Below are 11534 nucleotides of genomic sequence, written 5' to 3' on the forward strand. Positions count from 1 at the left end.
ACCACATTCATCATACGTAAAGCTAAAAGAAAGCCTAACGAAAAGAGCGTTCGCTTTTTAAAACATCACATGTAATGGTTATAATAAAAAGATATTCTTTTCAAAAAAGGTGTGATATATACTTTATAAAACAAGACATGAGCTTAAAATATACTAATTAAAATATACAAATATTTGGTTCACCAAATTAATCTTTTATAAAACGCCATATATGATACGTCTAAGATAAAGGATTTATAAAACGATAAAACACGTTATAACGATATTAAACATTTTTTCAACCTTCTAGAATAGATATAAGTTATATATCTAGGGTTAATGGGCTACTAATCACGTTATTAATTTTAGAAGCATTATGGAGCATATTATAACTATTGTTAACCAATCACTTATGACAAATTAAGATATTAGTCTAAATAGGTTTTATATGAAAAGATCATTATTATTAAATACCTATTTTATGAAAAGTTATGATATATATGTTTTAATGAACTTTTATGTAAAAGACAATGAACAAACAATTATATTTTATTTTTATTAGAAAGTACATGTCCTTTATTTTATTAAGAAAGCTATATACAAAACAATATACAAACTAACATTATTATTAAAGAACATGAACACTAATTTCCTTAGTTTATTCTTTAGGAAAACTAAGTGACACATATATAAATAATATTAACTAATTTTGATTAAATGATTAATTAAGCCTATATAACCAGTTGTAAACAAATATAAATCTAATTAACTAGGTTATGAGAGGACATAATTACTCTATTATTTATCTTTACATTTAGTTTAGAAACATATGACCTAGATATTTAAAATGAATATTATATTCATTGGTATGTTATTAACTATTGTTTTAGCTATGACGATGTGAGCACTTAATTAAGCCATTATATAATTATTAGAAAAGTTATATGACATATTACTATTTAGTACAGCTATACTTAAACATCTATAACTAATCTTATTAAATCAAAATCATGATGCCTATTAAAAGGTCGTTTTACAGTTAGAAACAAATTCTCAAATTCTTTAGTAAGAAATCTATATTTATCAACATATTATCATTTTCTTTATTAGGAAAGTATAAGTGCCTAGTTAAGTCATTTTAACACTATTATAAATTCTACTATTTTGGTTTTCTTCTTTCTTTTCTAAATAGAATTTATACGTATAACTAAAAATTATTTATTTAATTCCTCTAACATTAATATACTAAGAATTAATTGTAGATTACTAAATAGGACTTTTAATAACATAATCATGGTTATTATCACATAAATAAATGTCTTACTAATTCTAAGTACTTAAGTGCCACACTTATGAATACATTTATTATGAATAGTAAAATCTATATTTTTATTCGACTAGAAAATAAGTGACTTAGTGCCTATTTCAATTTCTTCATGTCAATACGTTTACACCTAAAATACTACTACGAATATTATTCCACATACTAAAGCGAAATCACATCTGTAAACGTTTTCTAGTATGAAAAATCACCGAGTTAGTGAATAGTGACCGTGCTCATTTTTGGAATTATAAAATCATACGCATTTTCAAAGTATTGTCGCGGGTTCGATTATGACTACACGTATAAAACAAAATCTCTACAATCATATACGAATCACCAAATCGCATCATCGTAATATTACAACAATAATTCACAATAAATTCAAAACATGATTTAGAAAATAAATATTTCGGGGTTGTCTTCGACCTTGTGTTCTCGCTTATGCGCAGGATGAACTCGATGAGGAAGGTCGGTCGAGCAGGGGACGGCGCGATCGTCGTGCTGCGTGGACGGAGCTCCGGCGGGGTTCCACAACGGTGACTGCAGTAATCTCCGGCGGCGAGGAAGAGAACGAGGAGGGAGTGAGAGAGGGGTGAGCTCGGCTGTGGGACGGAGAAGAGAGCAGCTCGACGTCCAATTTATAGAGGATGGGAGGGAGAGAGAGGGGTGCCGGAGTCTTCATGGCTGTCATTGATGGCGTGCATCAATGGAGAGAGGGAGAGGGAAGAAACGGCGACATTAAACTCCATTACATGCGAGCAGAAGAACGGTCGTGGGCGCTTCGGTTCTTGGTGGCTCGGGTCCAGCCGATCGGTTTCGGGTGCTTGGCGCAGGGGCTCGGTGTCGCGCTTGGCGCTGCCTGGTGCGCGGTCGGGGTCGTGACGCTGGACCTTGGCACTGTCCGCTCGAGTGGCTGCGCGGGGCCGGGCTTGGGCGTCCGGGTCGGCTTCAAGGGCGTTGAGGCAGTCGGGGCGCTGGCCGGATGCCAGGCGGGTCCTCGCGCGGGCGGCCTGGATGGAGGGCGAGCAGCAGAGAGAGCAGGGGAGAGGGAAGGAAGAAGCCTGGCGGCTGGCACAGGGAGAGGTGGGAGCGGCGGCTGGGAAGGGAGGCAAGGGGGCGGCGGCGGCCTGAGGGAGCTAGGTCAGGGGCGGCCGACTCCTAGCTGGGCCTAATGGGCCTTAGGTTAGGGTTGGGTTTTTTTTCTTTTTCTTTTTTTTCGAATTTCTAATTTAAAATACACTTTTAAATAACTCTAAAATTTATAGTAATTGAACCAAAAGTATTTATAAATAATATAGTTATCTTTGGACTGATTATATTTTTTATTTACTAGGATTTTTTTTATTTAAGAAGAAATGTTATTCAATAACGAAAAAAAATCAATCATGCGCGATAAAAAAATTACTCCAAATGAAATAAATAATAAACACTTCAATGAAAAATTTATTCCCATAAATACCATTATTAACTAAATGTATTATTTTTATTTAATGATTTTCATAGTGTTACAAATCTACCCCTCTTAAAAAGAATCTCGTCCTCGAGATTAAGAAAGGCTAGCACGAAAGCAAAGGAGATACATGGTTTATTTGTAGGTTCTTAGTTCTCATTGAACTCCTCCAAACTTAAGGAGCTTCCTTACTTCTTTGCTCCAAAATGTATACTAATCAAGCGACCTTCATCATCATAATTATAAAATGGTGGGTCTTCTGAATTATTGCTTAGGTCGTGCTTGGCAGCTTTCTTCTCTAGTCGGTCTAGACGCTTCTTGGGGCATTCGCGAATAAGATGTCCTTCACTTTTGCAGTAGTAGCAAGCACCTCTTGCTTTGAGTTCTTTGCGAGTCAACTTTGCTTGACCAAAAGGAGATGAGGGTTGATTGGGTGTTTGTATCTCATATAGCTGAGCCTGACTTGATTCTTCTGTTTGGGAATCCGTGGCTTTTGCTTGTGGTTGAGGGGGACTAATCATGTATCTAAACATTTTTCTATTCCTTTTGTTGTTCTTCATTCCATTCATCGAATATCTCGGTGACTCATTTATCTCGTTCATAGTTGTTAAGGTAGGAATATTGTCGTTGGCATCATTTACTTCATTTCCATTGGGGTTCATCATCTGGTCAGAGGGTAAACGAGTTAGTGAGACAGACTGCATAAGAGGCTTGTATGACATTAAGATAAAGTGCTGACACAACATTTTGATTTCCAAGATAAGATTAGTTAAGGAACAAGGGTGGTTTCATATTTCTCCTAGCTTCATCATACTACAAGAGTGTACAAGTGTTATAATCCTTAACAAAGATCTTTTGAACTTTATAGATTTCAGAGCATGATATCCCAAATCATCTTTCTGATCCAACAGTATTTCTTTGAGCACAAATTGAGAGAAACTTGAGCGGGATTTTAGGGCAACTAGAGTAGAGCATCACATTGTTTGCATATAGTAGATGACACCATACTTTATTTTCTTTATAAAGAGGCAAAACACAATAGGTGCAAGATATTCTCCAAATTTATTCATATATCACTTGGAACGATTACACATCTTGAAAGGGGCAACAACTTGACATTTTTTTCGTGAGACACACTCCTTCTAGCTAAATGGTATATTATTCTTCCTTGTCAGATGTACCAATCTGAGCTGGAGGTCGGTTGTCTTCAACTACTATTGTTTCTCCAGATGGAGTTTCCAAGCTCATGGTTTTCTCAGTATGTTGGATTACTGCCTTAGTTCTTTGTAACCAATTCTTTCCAAGAATCACATCCTTTCCCATTGATTCTATCACTAGGAGATCAGCTGGAAAATCTATCTCGTTGAATTTAACACTTACTTTTGGACATATGTAGTTTACTAACATTTTTCCTTCGGGTGCACTGATGGTCTTCTTTGATCTTAAGGGACACTTAAAGATACCATACTTTGTTGCAAACTGGGCACTGATAAGAGAATGTGTTATACGAGGATCATACAACACGGTGGCGATGGTTTTGTGAATGGCTAGTGTTCCAAAAATCACTGCATTATCATATGGAATGGTTCCTGTCACTGCGTAACTTATCTTTCCTGTGATCTCTTTCCGTTGTTTATTCTTTGTTGATGCATGGGTTTGAGGGTGTTGTCTTTTCTTTTGGACCTTATTGATCTCCACATCCTTCTTAGGACAACCATTAACAAGATGGCCGATATCACCACAGCCAAAGCAAGCACGAATTGATAAGTTACATGGTGGAGTTGTCTTTACGTTGTTGGTAGAAGTTTCTGTGCATTTTTGTTCACATTCCATGTCTGGAGACTGAGGTTGCTCGGGGGTGTCCGATAGTGAACTCTTCTCAGGACAGTTACGGAAGTAATGACCTTCACGTCCACATTGATAGCAAGCTTTTCTTGAAGTTATTTCTTGACTCTTTCCATGTTTCCCTTTTTGTTTCTTGGATCTGATGCGACGACGAGGCTGAAACTGTGTGCAAGTAATAGTCCATCCATCAATGTAACACTCATGTATTTCTTCTTGGGGCTGGGCATCCTTGTGATGTTTCCTTTTTGGAATACTTTGCAATTCATCAACTGACAATGCGTTAGGTATGAGAGACTCTGCTATTACTTGTTCTTGGGGAGACATTTGTCTTTTAATGCCAGAAAACAAAATCCGGTTCTTCTGTTTTGTAGTTTCACTTTCGTTTGTACTGATCTGGCGACAAGGAATTCCATAGTACTCACAACAACAACATTTTCCAAGATCACTTGTCTGTTGGTTTGGTTGTTCATCCTTTTGTGTCTTGAAGGTTTGTTCATCAGTTGTTTCATTTATAGTGCTGTTTTGACTTGCCAACACACCGCATTCTTTGCATTTAGTGACATCACTTGTAGTTGACATTCCAAGGTCTGACATCTGTATGGGTATGGAAGAATGGAAGGGACGAAAGGGTTGAGCAAAGACAGATTATAGAGAGCAGAGAAAATCCATCTATCTAAGGTTTTACCTAGCTAACTGAAGTCATTGTGGACAAAAGTCACACAATACACCAACAATCATTTTAAAAAAAATCAAACATGAACACAAAGGACAATGAACTCAAGCATACCAGCACAACATAATCTAATTCTACTTATTCAACCAAAACAAAAGGTGAGACAAGGTTTGGAATAAGAAAGATATTATAAAGTCAAGGAGTCAGGTAAGAATTATCAAGGAGTTAGACAAGACATATTTGTCGGTGGCCAATAGTGAAATAAGCTAATCATGAACTATTAAAGTGAGGATAAATGATACAACTAAGGATATGAAGTGAGTTAGGGAGAAAGCATTATCAAGGAGACAAAATAGAGAGGCATTATCAAGTAGGAGTAAGGAGACAAAGAATTCAGTATATCAAGGTAGATATTGCGCAAGGGTGGCAATATAATGGCAAGAAAACAAAAGTATAAGAAGTCAAGGGTTATATAGCAATATTATGGATTAGAAAACCACTATAATATAATATAATATAATATCGCCATTACCGATCTAGTCGAAAATCTTAATACTAAAGAACAATCCTATCAACCTAGCCAAGAAGTCTGGTAATAGATCCAAGGGATCCATAACAAAACTTCTTGCGGAGTGGGGATAAGACAGAGAATAGGGCATCGTTGATAACTTCAAAAAAAAAATTCTTCAGGAAAACTTCGCTTCAAGTTCCACAATCCTAGCTTGATAATCTTGCAATGCTTCTCATTAGAACTTTCTGATAGACAAAGAATCAGACAAGAGTTGAAAATAAAAGAGACGAGTTTTGATATAAACTAAGTTTTTATCGAGGAAAATAGACCATGTTTTGAAATACTGACTGGGCTTTCCATTTCTAACTAATCTAGCGACCTACGGTCACATTGCCTTTGATACCACTTCTGTCACACCCGTTTCCAAAGGGCAGAGCCGGGTGCATAGCATATGTGTGCCAGGATCTATTTCCACACATATGTTGACGTCACAAGTGTAATATATCAAAAGAACAATGCATAAAAGCGTAAATAACGATTATATTAACATATTACACTTTGAACAGACATAATGCATTAACCTTTATTCATCAAAGTACAGCGAAACAAGGACATCCATCCACAGGAAGATGACCGGGGGTATCACTAGATTAGCATCCATGGAGCTCAGCATCATAACTTCATCTGCAAACTTCTGATCAAAATTAAGCAAGGGTGAGCTCACTTATGGTCGGGGCTCAGCAAGTGGGGGAAAAACTAATGCAAGGTAACAAGGTGAGGCTGAGGTTGAGCAGTAAGCATTTTAGTTGGTCAATATTTTATTATCAACACCTGTCTTACTAATAAGTGTGAATCTCAAGTACTCCCATTAAACAAAGGTATAAGAGTAAATCAAAAACACTTAAGTGAAACCACTTAAGCAAACCATTGGCAGATCATCGGATCTCGATTTATTTCCATCTTCAAGTTCAATTATCATGTGAGGAGTCCAGGCTGCTCATAACCGTGAGCACGGCTGATATATCAGTTTTACACTCTGCAGAGGTGGCACATCTTTACCCATGAGTCGTGATTCCCTTCTAGCCCGGGTTAGCTAGACCCTTATTCACTTCCGAGGTGAATGGCCAGGGTCTCACTACGAGGCTTCTCCCTAGAGTCCTCATTACGCAAATGCTGGAAATGGTCAAACTGCATAAAGCACACCTACCGTAACCAACTTATAGTCCAGACTACAGGGTAAAGCTTTGGGAACTATGCCCGTATCCAATCTGCCTGAGCCGGAACTATAAGAGCTTGCCAGATGCCCCCGTTCCTGTCGACCACGACCAGTACCCAACATAAGACTTCCCTAGTTATTTAGCCAAGACCAGAGCCATGATAGTTCTCATGGTAGCACTGTTTTCCCGGGTGGTCACTCCATGTTCCAATTAATATGCAATAATCTTGTTTAACCATCAGGTTAACAACAATAATGTAAACTTACCATTTGGAACATTAATATCATAAACAGGAGTGACTGCATAAAGTTAAGTTGTAGCAATAGCATAACTACTTGATTAAATTATAATTCCCAGGTTTGATCAAGGAATAAGGTTGGAAAGGTTATCTAAATAGGTAACCCGTCAAATTATGCATATATATCCAAAAGAATAAACTTTATTAAATGTATTGTTTGGGATCAAACAGAGTATGCAGAGGAAGAAGTCCACTTGCCTTGCTTATTGAAAACTTGAGGTTCTTCCACGGATAGGAATAGATCTTGATTCTTAACTACTAGATCAACCACTGAATATCACACAAACAAACAAAAAGAACAAACACCACTCAATAACATACCACATTCATCATACGTAAAGCTAAAAGAAAGCCTAACGAAAAGAGCGTTCGCTTTTTAAAACATCACATGTAATGGTTATAATAAAAAGATATTCTTTTCAAAAAAGGTGTGATATATACTTTATAAAACAAGACATGAGCTTAAAATATACTAATTAAAATATACAAATATTTGGTTCACCAAATTAATCTTTTATAAAACGCCATATATGATACGTCTAAGATAAAGGATTTATAAAACGATAAAACACGTTATAACGATATTAAACATTTTTTCAACCTTCTAGAATAGATATAAGTTATATATCTAGGGTTAATGGGCTACTAATCACGTTATTAATTTTAGAAGCATTATGGAGCATATTATAACTATTGTTAACCAATCACTTATGACAAATTAAGATATTAGTCTAAATAGGTTTTATATGAAAAGATCATTATTATTAAATACCTATTTTATGAAAAGTTATGATATATATGTTTTAATGAACTTTTATGTAAAAGACAATGAACAAACAATTATATTTTATTTTTATTAGAAAGTACATGTCCTTTATTTTATTAAGAAAGCTATATACAAAACAATATACAAACTAACATTATTATTAAAGAACATGAACACTAATTTCCTTAGTTTATTCTTTAGGAAAACTAAGTGACACATATATAAATAATATTAACTAATTTTGATTAAATGATTAATTAAGCCTATATAACCAGTTGTAAACAAATATAAATCTAATTAACTAGGTTATGAGAGGACATAATTACTCTATTATTTATCTTTACATTTAGTTTAGAAACATATGACCTAGATATTTAAAATGAATATTATATTCATTGGTATGTTATTAACTATTGTTTTAGCTATGACGATGTGAGCACTTAATTAAGCCATTATATAATTATTAGAAAAGTTATATGACATATTACTATTTAGTACAGCTATACTTAAACATCTATAACTAATCTTATTAAATCAAAATCATGATGCCTATTAAAAGGTCGTTTTACAGTTAGAAACAAATTCTCAAATTCTTTAGTAAGAAATCTATATTTATCAACATATTATCATTTTCTTTATTAGGAAAGTATAAGTGCCTAGTTAAGTCATTTTAACACTATTATAAATTCTACTATTTTGGTTTTCTTCTTTCTTTTCTAAATAGAATTTATACGTATAACTAAAAATTATTTATTTAATTCCTCTAACATTAATATACTAAGAATTAATTGTAGATTACTAAATAGGACTTTTAATAACATAATCATGGTTATTATCACATAAATAAATGTCTTACTAATTCTAAGTACTTAAGTGCCACACTTATGAATACATTTATTATGAATAGTAAAATCTATATTTTCATTCGACTAGAAAATAAGTGACTTAGTGCCTATTTCAATTTCTTCATGTCAATACGTTTACACCTAAAATACTACTACGAATATTATTCCACATACTAAAGCGAAATCACATCTGTAAACGTTTTCTAGTATGAAAAATCACCGAGTTAGTGAATAGTGACCGTGCTCATTTTTGGAATTATAAAATCATACGCATTTTCAAAGTATTGTCGCGGGTTCGATTATGACTACACGTATAAAACAAAATCTCTACAATCATATACGAATCACCAAATCGCATCATCATAATATTACAACAATAATTCACAATAAATTCAAAACATGATTTAGAAAATAAATATTTCGGGGTTGTCTTCGACCTTGTGTTCTCGCTTATGCGTAGGATGAACTCGATGAGGAAGGTCGGTCGAGCAGGGGACGGCGCGATCGTCGTGCTGCGTGGACGGAGCTCCGGCGGGGTTCCACAACGGTGACTGCAGTAATCTCCGGCGGCGAGGAAGAGAACGAGGAGGGAGTGAGAGAGGGGTGAGCTCGGCTGTGGGACGGAGAAGAGAGCAGCTCGACGTCCAATTTATAGAGGATGGGAGGGAGAGAGAGGGGTGCCGGAGTCTTCATGGCTGTCATTGATGGCGTGCATCAATGGAGAGAGGGAGAGGGAAGAAACGACGACATTAAACTCCATTACATGCGAGCAGAAGAACGGTCGCGGGCGCTTCGGTTCTTGGTGGCTCGGGTCCAGCCGATCGGTTTCGGGTGCTTGGCGCAGGGGCTCGGTGTCGCGCTTGGCGCTGCCTGGTGCGCGGTCGGGGTCGTGACGCTGGACCTTGGCGCTGTCCGCTCGAGTGGCTGCGCGGGGCCGGGCTTGGGCGTCCGGGTCGGCTTCAAGGGCGTTGAGGCAGTCGGGGCGCTGGCCGGATGCCAGGCGGGTCCTCGCGCGGGCGGCCTGGATGGAGGGCGAGCAGCAGAGAGAGCAGGGGAGAGGGAAGGAAGAAGCCTGGCGGCTGGCACAGGGAGAGGTGGGAGCGGCGGCTGGGAAGGGAGGCAAGGGGGCGGCGGCGGCCTGAGGGAGCTAGGTCAGGGGCGGCCGGCTCCTAGCTGGGCCTAATGGGCCTTAGGTTAGGGTTGGGTTTTTTTTCTTTTTCTTTTTTTTCGAATTTCTTATTTAAAATACACTTTTAAATAACTCTAAAATTTATAGTAATTGAACCAAAAGTATTTATAAATAATATAGTTATCTTTGGACTGATTATATTTTTATTTACTAGGATTTTTTTTTATTTAAGAAGAAATGTTATTCAATAACGAAAAAAAATCAATCATGCGCGATAAAAAAATTACTCCAAATGAAATAAATAATAAACACTTCAATGAAAAATTTATTCCCATAAATACCATTATTAACTAAATGTATTATTTTTATTTAATGATTTTCATAGTGTTCAACTTAGGGGAGTATTCAAAACTCAAATCACTCATGAAAACCCCTAGTGCGAGGCCAAAATGCAAATTTCACCATTTGCCTATTTTCTCTAAAAAGTATCTAGTCTATGGCAAAATATTTTGAAAATTATGAGAAAATATATGAGGGTGCCAATACCTGTCCCAACAAGTGTTATTTTGTGTGATTATAAGTTGGGATTTGTTTTGGTTGAAAACTAGATAGAAAAATTCAAAAAATCCAAATTTTCCCTCTGTCTGGGGTCACCGGACAATCCGGTGTGCACCGGACACTGCACTGTGCAATGTCCGGTGCACCGGCAGCCGCGTGCTCAAATTCCATTTTTCTGTGCGCTGTCCGGTGTGCACCAGACAGGCACTGTAGACTGTCTGATGCGCCCATATCGCGTTTTAAAAAATCGGCCTCTAGCCCGAGCTGAGCCAGATGCCACTTCTTCTCTTTTCTCTGCCTCTTCTCAGCTCTCCTGGCAATCACCCCCCCCCCCTCTGCTCACCGGCGGTGATCGACGGCGTCGTGCTCCCATGACCCTCTTCTGCGTAGGCTCCTCTGCCTCCTCCTCTCGGTGAGCACCTCCCTCCATCGTCTTCCCTCTCTCTATTTCTCTGGTCAGTGAACTCCTTCCCACCTCTTGTGCCAATTTCAAATTCTTGTGTAAATCTTGTGAATCCCAGTGCATGGTTGTGTGCCCTAGTGCTCCATTAAATCCCCTACAGGTTCTTAGCTCCTTTGGGAGGGTTTCACCACCTCAAATAGCCTTTTCACCGAAACCCTAAATCCTCGCACATCACGTGTTCGGTGAAATGCCCAAACCAGCCAAAAACGCTCCGATTGAACCCAAACTTTTCAGGCACCTTCACAACACCTCCAGTAACATATTCACCAAATTTCACGCCAATCCGATATACCAGGCTTCAATTTCACTCAATTCCCTGTTTCGAGCGATCGTCTCCGAGCCGAGTGCCCAAATTCCATTTTCTTCGCCTAAATTCAAACCAAGCACACACTTCACTCATATTCACCCATATAAACCTATTCGTGAAGTATCAGCTTAATTCCACGCCATTTCATACCTCAATTCGAATTCCAAAC

The sequence above is a fragment of the Zea mays genome, chromosome 4 (assembly GCF_902167145.1).
Source record: "Zea mays cultivar B73 chromosome 4, Zm-B73-REFERENCE-NAM-5.0, whole genome shotgun sequence".
Lineage (NCBI taxonomy): Eukaryota > Viridiplantae > Streptophyta > Magnoliopsida > Poales > Poaceae > Zea > Zea mays.